This window comes from Canis lupus, chromosome 14 (assembly GCF_048164855.1).
Source record: "Canis lupus baileyi chromosome 14, mCanLup2.hap1, whole genome shotgun sequence".
Lineage (NCBI taxonomy): Eukaryota > Metazoa > Chordata > Mammalia > Carnivora > Canidae > Canis > Canis lupus.
This window is the reverse complement of record NC_132851.1, coordinates 20,124,973-20,135,936: the sequence shown is the minus strand read 5'-3', so window position 1 is coordinate 20,135,936 and position 10,964 is coordinate 20,124,973. Positions and strand designations below refer to the sequence as shown.

General features: G+C 40.5%; 1 long non-coding RNA gene across 1 annotated transcript; it reads left to right on the top strand.

Annotated features, from left to right (window-relative positions):
• The first annotated feature begins 225 nt into the window (after positions 1-225).
• LOC140603386 (uncharacterized) lies at positions 226-2,818 on the top strand. The gene is made up of 3 exons (XR_012006362.1): positions 226-382; positions 1,615-1,696; positions 1,993-2,818. It is a non-coding gene; the product is annotated as an uncharacterized lncRNA (long non-coding RNA).
• The last annotated feature ends 8,146 nt before the right edge of the window (positions 2,819-10,964 follow it).

Here is a 10,964-nt window from a genome sequence, read left to right as displayed (position 1 = left end):
ATTGTAAACAATGCTATCAAGGAGCACAGCTTTCAAGGGAGCCAGGGTAGAGTCTTGATGTTTTCTAACATTGCCCATCTGTCAAGGTTGAGTAGGGTCCACTTCTACTGCATACACACAGGAAATCCAGAGTAATAACGTTTGCAATAAATCTTGAGCAAACATCCAAGACTCTGGGAACACCCATTCACATCACATCTCCTTTCTCAAGAACTGGAGGTTCCCAAAAGTGAATTCTCAAATCCCACACTGTGATGTGGTCAAGCCGCGTGCTTAGTCACTTCATACCCGGTGTCCACACTGTCGATTTTTTGGAAGCCAGAGTTTTCCTTAACGTCTTGCCCTGCCATTACACAATGAAGAGCGCCAGGAGCTGTTTCAGGTAAGAAGTTCCTGACCTACGGCCACAGGGGTGGGTGGCCCCGGGGGAATTAACCACAGAGAGTGTTTCCCACGAACCCACAGAGCACAGAATCCATGTTTGAAATGCCTGTGTTGCTCTGTGCTTGTTTCTTCTCAGCAGAGTGCAGTACCAAGCATTATGTAATAGAGGCAATAGCAGCTAAACTTTAAAAAATAATCTCTGTGGTAAATTTGAAAGTGAAATGTTGAAGACTGGAACATTTCAGATTTTCCACTCAGTGGATTGAATTGCCAGATACTTCAGTATCACTTTCTCTCCATTTAGCTTTGGAAAGCAGAGATCAAATGCATGACCTTGCAGTCAATTTCCACATTCTGGAAGGAATGGACTCCATGTAGGCTTGAGCTGGAGACTAAGCTGTGAAAAATAGCACTATGCAGATGCAATAATGTGTTATTGCAATTGTATAAACATCTTCTAGAAAATGGGATCTTTTTGTTAGTTAGGATAATCCATGTAAATTCCCAATTCACTGTAACCAGGCTGAGAGATTACATGTCAGTGGTTTAAAAAAAGAGTAGTGCGATAACTGTTAATTCATAAGTTATAAATCCTCCTTTGGACTCCCTTTTGAACTATTGTAGCAGGGAAGTTCATATTACTCTCTTTCAGGAAACTGGATGGTCTGTTCGAGCCTCCGTGTTTCTGGAAAAAGTGAACAAATGTAATCCAGGCTTTAATATGACACCTTCTCCTCAGTGTCATGCAAGAAGGGTTGAGGCCTCATGCCATCTAGAACATTCAGTGAAGGACCCTCTGTCCACTATTCCTAAGGCAGGTGGCCACACATCACCACAGACATGTATGTGTGCACATACGTATATTTGTGCGTCTGTACATATGTATGTACATGTTGGGGGGCGGGGTTCTACCCTGAGGACTGGGCCTTGACCCTCAGTGTCCAGCATCTCAAGATGCTCCATGCAGTCATTCCCATTTGAGGTCACACACATAATCTAGGCCCTACGAGGAGTCCCACTATAAGAAAACTAGTAAAATATAATCTGTCCCAATCTCTGGGGAAGCTCTAAAAATAATAAAAATATTTTTCCTAGTTCATTTTACTTTCAACTTTCCCAATCTTTGAAACTTTCCTTTATAAAGATCACACCAAACACTCCCCAAAAATACCCTAGGAATGGGTGAGAGATAACTTCTGGATACCCATCAACTTTGTCTTTTGTCAGTAGCTAATATGGCCAACCTTTCCCAAGCAGAGGCATGGAAACACGAAGTTTAAAACACTTTCTTGGAATGGAGTGCTGAAAAATGGTGAGTATGAAGCAAATTTGGTATCTACGCTGTATTGTAGAGGCGCCTGGGTGTCTTAGTGGGTTAAGCATCTGCCTTCAGCTCAGGTCATGATCCTGGGGAATTGAACCCCACATCTGGCTCCCTGCTCAGCAGGGAGTCTGCTTCTCCCTCTCTTCCCTGTTCATGCTCTCTGTTGCTATCTCTGTCTCTGTCAAATAAATAAATAAAATCTTTTAAAAAATAAAATAAACTGTACTGTATCCTCTCCACCCCCCAGCCCTTATCATATCGGTATGTGAACATGTTTCTGACAGATGAGGCGTCCAGCGGAAGAGGCATCCATGTGAGGTTTTGACCTGCAGTGCCTCGCTCTGGACAAAAGCAGCTGGCTGGAAGGCAGGACTGTCACGCAGTCTTCTGAAACAAAAGCAGCGACAAAATCCTGCTTCTGCCTATTCAAAAGCTATTCTTCTGATTTCAAATGATGGTACATAATTACACCTTTCCCCAAATGTATTGACATCAAATACGTTGACTGAAAGATAAATACGGAATGGGCTGTGGCTTTTGCTGTAAGACATAGTAATTGAGGTATAAATTCTAACAGAAACATCATTGTTCTGTTTCACTAAATGTTATCCACTCTTTCAACATAACAAAAATTTAAAACCAGAATGTTTTCCAATTTTCATAGAAAGCACAAAGGGAGAACCAAGCTGAATAATTAATATGTTTAGGAACTGGAGGTTAATGGGGCATCTGGGTGGCTCAGTCAGTTAATCTTCTGACTCTTGACTTTAGCTCAGGTCATGATCTCAGGGTCATGAGATGGAGCCCCACGATGGGCTCAAGCTAAGCCAGCACCAGCATCGAGTCTTCTTGTCCCTCTCTCTCCCTCGACCCCTCCCCTCTTGCTCAGCACGCTCATTCCTGCCCATGCATGCTTTCTCTCTCTCTTTCTAAAATATATGTAAAAAGAAAATCTTTTTTAAAAGAGGAACCTGGAGGGACACCTGGGTGGCTCAGTGGTTGAGCGTCTGCCTTCAGCTCAGGGTGTGGTCCCGGGTTCCTGGGATCAAGCCCCGCATCAGGCTTCCTGCAAGGAGCCTGCTTATCCCTCTGCCTGTGTCTCTGCCTCTCTCTGTGTGTCTCTCATGAATAAAGAAATAAAAATTTTAAAAAATTAAATTAAAAAAGGAAACTGGAAGTTTAAAATGAGTCTTTGGAACTTTTATAATCTCATTTTTAGTTCTGTTCATTAAATTCAATTGTATCATTTGTCTTTCTATAACTTGCCCTCTATTTTTGTTGGGTTTTCCCTCTATTGACAAAGTACTCTCCTTCAGGCTCTGAGCTTCTCTTTAAAGTTTCCCTTGAAAAATACCTTCTTCAAAATATATGGTCAGGAATATCAGCCATGTATTCATTCTACAAATTGGATACATACATGAAACATGTAGACATATGTTATCCTAGCATTCTTAGAATTTATATTAGGGGGAAAATGGATGGAAGATAGGCGATCATTAATAAACATAATAAATACATAAATTATATGGTATATTGCATGATGACAAGTGCCACAGAAAAAATACAGCAGGGTCAGCAATACTGGGAAACTGGGAGTGGGAGGGCAGATTCTGGTTCAGGGTAGGCTTTGAGATGGTGCTATTTAGGCAAAGAATTGAAGCAGGTGCAAGTACAACCAGTTGATTGTTTGGAAAAGAGCATGAATTACTGCAGCTGTCTCCTGCAGAGCAAGTGGCCAGTGCAAAGGTCCTTAGGCAGGAGATGCCTGTTGACAAGGAGGAAGATGTAGGCATTTAGAGTGAGTGAAGAAGACTAATAAGGGCTGGTGTCAGAGAGATAGAGTGGGGGTAAGGAAGGCCTTCTAGGCATTTTCAGGATTTTGGCATTCATTTGGAGTCAGTTGTAAGCCCCTGAAGGGTATCTAACAGAAGAATGTCATGACTTTTTTTTTTTTTTCTTCATTTTAAGAGGATTACTCTGCTGCTGCATTGAGAGAAGTCTGGGGAAACAGATACAGTTGTGGGGGACTAGTCGGGAGGCTACTGCACTGATCCAGGCAAGGCACTTTCTAGATCTATTCTGAAGAAAGGGCCAACAGGATTTCCAGAGAGGTTGAATGTGGGTATGAAAAACTGGCTGGCTTTCCCCAGTGACTTTATGCTCCACGAATGATGAACACTTCCTTTATATCTTCTCCACTTTGAGCAGTTCCTTCTGCTTTAGTATTGCAATCATTTTTATGTAATGCTAACACTTCACCAATATTTTTGTATCTTTGCTGTTTCATCCATCACAGACTTAGCAGGAAAAAAAAAGGTTTAAGGAACACAACTGTTTGACAATGGGAGCAGCAGGCCTCTCTAAGATGGGATGTCCATAGTCTCTCATTACTCTCCTTTAAAACAAAAATGGGCAGTGTTAAACTGTCACAGAACAAATAAAACCCATATGTGTTTCACAATTTACGTAGTTGATTTAATTTGCTTCCAACAATTCCATCAGGTGGTGCCTGGTGGCTCAGTCAGTTAAACATCAGACTCTTCATTTCCGCTCATGTCATGAATTAAGTGTCCTGGGATGGAGTCCTGTGTTGTGCTCCCACTCCACAGGGAGTCTGTTTGTCACCCCCTTCCCTTACCCCTCCCCCTGCTCGCACACACACACACTCTCTCTAAAATAAATAAACAAATCTTAAAAAATAAAATTCCAGGGACAGCTGGGTGGCTCAGCGGTTTAGCATCTGCCTTTGGAGCAGGGGGTGATCCCGGGGTCCTGGGATTGAGTCCTGCATCAAGGCTTCCTGGGAGGAGCCTGCTTTTCCCTCCATCTATGTCTCTGCCTCTATCTCTCTGTGTCTCTCATGAATAAATAAATAAAATTTTAAATAAAATAAAATAAAATTCCATCAGACTTCTGATAGTTACAGCTTTTATTTTTCCTCCAAAACATCAAGACCTTATATTTGGATGTTGCCAGGAGAGAGATGAGAAATCTTGGCATCTGAACAAGATGACTGCCAGGGGGAGGAACACCAACCATGAAATGGTCTTGCCAAGTTCTGTGCCAGAGCCAGCTTTATGGATAATGATGACATTACCTACCAAGTGTATAGTTTGCTTCTCAGTTGACTGAGCTGTTTTACACACATTAACCTATGTAATCCTCAAAACAAACCTGGGAGTTATGTGTTGTTGGCTGCATTATACAGAGGAGCATATTGTCTCAAGGAGGTGAATTGATTTCGCCAGGTCACATCACCAAGAAATGACTGAGCCAGGCTCAAAGCTGGGTTCCGAATTTAATTCTCATCACATTTCTACTATGGGGCCTCGGCCTGTTCCTCCTTGTTACACTTGCTGGCTCTTGTGAAGAGAAGTTGGATCATAAATGAACATTGTTCTATTTCACAGTCTTGCTGAGGATTGGTCTTTCCAGGATCAAAAGGTGGTGGTGTTCAATAAGCTTCTAGGCTCCCCAAGGCCTTGACCTGAGATGTGGACTCAGGATGAAACACTACTTATTCCATCCCCCTCCAGAGGAAAGCCTTCGGCCTCCACCAACTCCAGTGGGAATAATTCCTGCCAGCTCCTATGCTTCGATTGTAGAAGACATTCATTCCCTGCCCCTAAACTGTGTGAGAGTCCCTGTCTTAGATATAATTGCTGCTGTAGTTCTTCCACGGGGAGTAAAGATCTATGATGAATGAGAGGACCTGTTTATGAAGTCTGCAGTGCCACAAAGCCCTTTAAGAAATGTTAAATCCTGTTAGTATAAATCTAGAAATAATTTGATACATGTCTCCATTACAGGCTAGAAGAATAAAAAGTCACCATCTGCCTTTCCACAAAATAATATTAATGGGGCTAATACCACAGACTTAAATTGAGGCAGCTTCTAAAATTAGGGAAATAGAAGGCACAAAACTCACTCCATCAGAAGTTTATTGATTTTTCAATTAACATTGAAGCTCTGCTCCCCAAAATTTTGCTTACTGGCTCAGATATGAAGCGTGCCTGTGGATAATAATTGACATGAATTGCTCTATTCCATACATCATCCTCAATGTCAAAATGACTGATAATGAGCAAGTCCTAGTTGTTTAAACACTCTTCAACTAAAGTAGCATCATTAGAAAAGATAAAGATTGCACAGCATGAAATTCGTGTGCATTTTTAATGATTCTAGCTTAAAACAAGCTGTGAGAAATCTATTTCTAGGTGAATTTAATTTAAACATAATAAAGAGGATTATTTACTTAAGAAGAACTAAGCACTTTTTAAAAAATGAAATTTAATTGAGTGTGATTTTAGAAACTGGCTCAAGATTGCCAAGCTCTTAGTCCTCTGACATTTTAGGATGTTTATAATGAAAAAGTGAAAAGAAAACTCACTGTTGTGCTGATATTGGTGCCTACTGGTAAGCATAGAAATTATTTGCTAACTTAACTCCTTTTTGTATTTCCATTACTAAATACACATCTTCAAGGTACTACGTTCATCCATTAAGAATACTATTAAGAAGAAATGCCATTGAGCTTGACTCAATCACCACCTCAGGATTCAACACCTAGTATTTAAGCAACTTTTACTACCTATCTCTGTGCATCTCTTAGGAAACAGAGTTACAGAACAAACCTGGAACCCCTCTCTCTAGTTTTTGGAAAAGTTAAACACTTCCAAAATACTTATTTGGATAGTGAATATTTTATTGATACATTCCAAGCACCTGAGACATTACCTGGTAAACAGTAGGACTCTCAATAAATATTTATTGAAGGTTGGTGAAATGAGCAGATGTTTTATTTTTCTCACCAACGTTTCAACCATTTCACCTAATGTGAATGCTTAGCCAATGCTCAGCAATGAGCTTGGTTCCTAGGAAAAGTAGACTGAGGCAGAAGAACCAGAGACCCAGTTCACCTCCTTAAATAGCTGGTGACCTGACAGGGCGGGATGAAAAGAGATGAAAAGAAACCCAGGCTATGAGTAAGCACTGTGTGGTCACAGAAGAGAAAGCTCCTGCCTTCCTGGGGAGCCCAGACAGGATCTCTGAGAGGATAGGATGCTTGATCAGGATCTCCTGAGGGATGTACTGATGAATGAAACCTCAAGAACCAATGATGAATCTGTTTACCTTTTTCTTCAAAAGTCAATCCTCATCATTCTCTAAGAAGCCAGATGCCCTCATACTGAAATTTCAACAGGACTGTTTCACTTGATTCATTGTTTATTGGGACAGGCCTTCAAATAAGTGAGGCATATTAATTGCCCAGCACTGTCTGTGCTCCATGTTGGACGTCTGTCCATGTAGAAGATGGCACAACCCCTGCCCTAGAGGATTCCCACTCTGGTGTGTCATCAGAGCACTGAACGCAGGCAGGCCCCTTCACCTGGGCTGGGGGTTGGGAAGGCCTCCCCTCCCACAGGAAAGCTGTGGAAGCTGAGATCTGATAAGCAGAACTGAGACAAACAGGGAAAATGGGAGGGGTCCTAGGGAGGGAAGGACATTCCAGGAAGAGGGAAGGGCATGTGTGAAACACCCACTCCCATAGGATCCAAAGACCAATTTCTTGGGAGCCTTTAAAATGAATGGCTTCAAGAACAAGTGGAAAACAGGTTTTCCTGTCACTCCTCCTCCACTCCACCTTCTCTCCAGCCCCTTCCACGGAGCCTGCACTGACAGGCAGCAGGGAACACGGGCTTTCAGTTTTCCCGTATTCTCCTCCCACTGACCCTGAAGCTGCAAGCCACAGGTTTCTTGGAACTGCAAATATTGTTTGAACTCCAGCTAAAACTGGAGATGTGTTTTGAGTCACATTATGCAAGCGTATTTATACCATCTGTTTATGACACTTACAGGTGGACACTATGATTCATTACACATACAGCTCACTAAAGATAGAAGCTTGGAAAATCCTGGGCTCTGGCGAGTTGCTGGGTATGGGCCAGTGTGCAGAGGGAGAGAAGGTAGTAGGAATCTTTTCTTAGAGTTTTAGGGCTTTTCACATAAATTCCGTACCTTGGTGAAAATGGTTTGGAGAGCATTTAGTAAAATGAATGTGGTAAATAAAGGATGGAGAAAGAAAGTGACAAGATACATACTACCATGACCGATTATGGACGACTTCCCTTCACTGTGGGGTGTGTGCATGTGTGTACACGTGTGCACATGTGTTAAGGAATCAGAAAATATTTGCTAACTATGGAGTCAGAAAGAAGTCATCTCTGTGTCAGAATTTGAAGGATTCAGTTCCAAGACAAATCCTTCTTTCTCCTAAGTAATGCTTCTGTATGATTTGGATTTCACAGTTTGCATTCCTTATCTTCATATACAGATAATTCCTTAAATGTGTGTTTTGGTTATTTTTTTTAATCTTTTAGGACCCTTTGGTGACAATATACATGGACCTAACTTCAAGGAACAGGATTTACCCACCCTTTTGTTTTCAGAAACTATTCCCCTACCCATAACCTACACATGTTGCCACCACAAGCTAAGGCTGATATCACTCCATTCACTATGTTTTAGTCAAATGTGCAAACTTTTAACAGCACCGTAAATAACAATAGCTTTTAAAGTGACTCCGATAAGCAAGGATCTCAAAGTCAAGCTGTCTGATAGGGACCCTTCCCCCTGGGGTAGTAGAAATATCCAAAAGAGTCAAGGAAGAAAGAGCTCACCTCTGTATTCAATTAGTTGAGAAACCATCAAAGTAAATAAGGCAATACCTTTAAGAACACAGAAAAACAGAGGCAGTGAAGTAGAACAGATTAAAAGAAAAAGGAGAAGTCTGTTTTAGCTATCAAGTGACCCCACGGGTGAAGTATAATTTCTTCTTCAGGACAATTTTAGTAAAGGTCTCCTAGCAAGATGGCTCAGTGGAAACGATTCCTTTTCATGTCTGTAGGGAACCGATGAAGTTTGCAGGAAACACAGGCAGTGTAATTTCAAACCAAGTGCAGTAGGTCAGCTAGAGAGAGCAACTTTAGAAATCTTTTGTCCCCTCCTGGAATACTAATGGCTTTGAAAAGTCCCAATGGTCATGAGGAAAGCCATTTGCATCTTAGGAATAAGACAGTGAGTAGAAAAAGCTCATTAGCTCTGCACAAGTCAAGATGGCTTTTACGGAATCCTCAGCCTTCTTAAACTGACAGCTGATAATGCTCATCTCCCAAAATTATTTTTGGCTGTAAAATGTTCAACAAGTATTTATTGAGTCCTGCTATGTGTCAGGATTTGTGTCAGGCTGAAGAAATACCCAGATACATGAGGTCTCTGACTTTAAGAGTGAGTGTGAGAAAAATGTCATTAGATACTTAAGTAGTTATTAATATAAAATCATAGAAATATGGATATAGTGCTGTAAGATCCCTAAGTGGATGACTCTATCTGGAAGAATCAATATATAAGACATCAATTTCCAGAACGTAAATCTCAGTAAGAGGTTCAGTGAATACACTCTAGGTGCTCTGTTAATCATGGCACATGTACCTGTGAAAGACATGACTAATCTGTCATTGCATTCATTCCCACAGAGCTGAGTTTGAGCCTCAGAATCCTTCTTAACACAATTGATCACCATCAATAACTAAGAGCCAGTATGGAAACTGAATGCTAATCTGGCTCCCTACAAAGTTCAGGAATTGTTATTAGATAATGTTAAGAACAATTTCCCATCTACATTGCCCAGTGTCAAAGGGTATTTAAAGAGTGCAGGAAAAGGAATCAGATGATTCAAATTCTAGCTAGCTTTGAGATTGTGACTAAACCTTTTCTCTGCCAGCTTCTTTCCTTACCAGAAATGGGAAAATATTACCTCCTTGAGAAGAGTCTGGAAGTGTTAGATATAGAAGCATTAAATATGTGGGAACTTTGGAAACTCAAGTGCTGAACCAACACAAAGCGTGGGTGATTATGACAATGTTTATTATATTCTTGGTATTATGGTTTCAAATAATCTTTCCATTCCATATGCTGGGAATTCTCTCTTGCATATCCCCGAGCCCCCATCTTGCAAAATCCAGGATAAATACGTTCAAGTGAAAATCAAAGTCATCCTTAAAAGGGAAAAGAAGTTTAAAAATGTGAAAGAAGGAAGAGATGGAAAGTTCCAGTGTAGTAGTATAGTCATTAGGAGCAAGGCCTCAGGGGCCAGATTATGTGGGTTTAAATTTTCCATCTGTAACTAGCTGTGTGACCTTGAGCAAATTACTTAATCTCTCTGGCCTCAGTTTCCTTGTCTGTAAAATTAGGTTAATAACAGAATCTGTTTCACAATAGTGTTGTGAAATTTCCCCTAACTCCCACCAGACCCCAGATTTGTTCAGCTCAGGATGAACATCCTAAAATGCTGAACCCAAGAACAATCTGTGTTTCTTACCTAGGAAGTTTCCCAACTATGGGAAACTCCCTCCCTTCCCCCCTCCCTCTATCCTTCCAAAGATATTCTTTGAGGGTTCATTATATATTAGATATTATGCTAGAAATCTCAAAACTTTGTGTCATGGTAGATCCCTCAGAAAATCTATGTAGCTTTGATATTGCCTATAAATCCGGTGAGTATTTAGAAGGCAGCTTAAATTGTCCTGTGAAAGAGATAAAATCGGTTCATTGCAATAGAGTATTAAAGGTTGGTTTCCTAAATTCTAGGATCTCTAAAATATGATCTCCAAACTTGTTTAAAGAATAGTCACCTTTATTAAAAAAATTTTTGAGGGCTAATTTCCAATATAGGTGAATATTAGTTTATAAATTACATAGAAGAACTACTGTAGCAATAAATAGTATATTATTTATTGAAAGGCACTAACAGTGGAACATTTAAACAAATGAAATAGAATGAATAGGTGCTCAAGTATTTCTTCTTATATTTTCATGGATTGCCCTGTGCAGACCCCTGTGGCTCTCATAACTCATGTAGAGGACATCTTCTGTGGGATTTACGTAGGTTTAAAAAAAAAAAATGAAAACCCTGTAGAAGAAAAATATATAACTATAAATGGAAGAGAAATAAGTTATTTGAAGAAAGCCAGCATCCTGTGACATAATTGGCAATTCTTATTCTCTATCAAGCCAAAGAGGACTTCACTGGAAGTAAAAACCTTCAGTAAGAATTCTTCAAAAGAATGCAACACATTTTCTTGAGAGGCATTGCCTTTTAATTAAGAGCTGCTAAATGAACTTAGCAGTAGGATGTCATGGTTAAACTCAAAGTCTCTGGGGCCACCTTTTCCTAGATTCAGATTCTGACTCCACC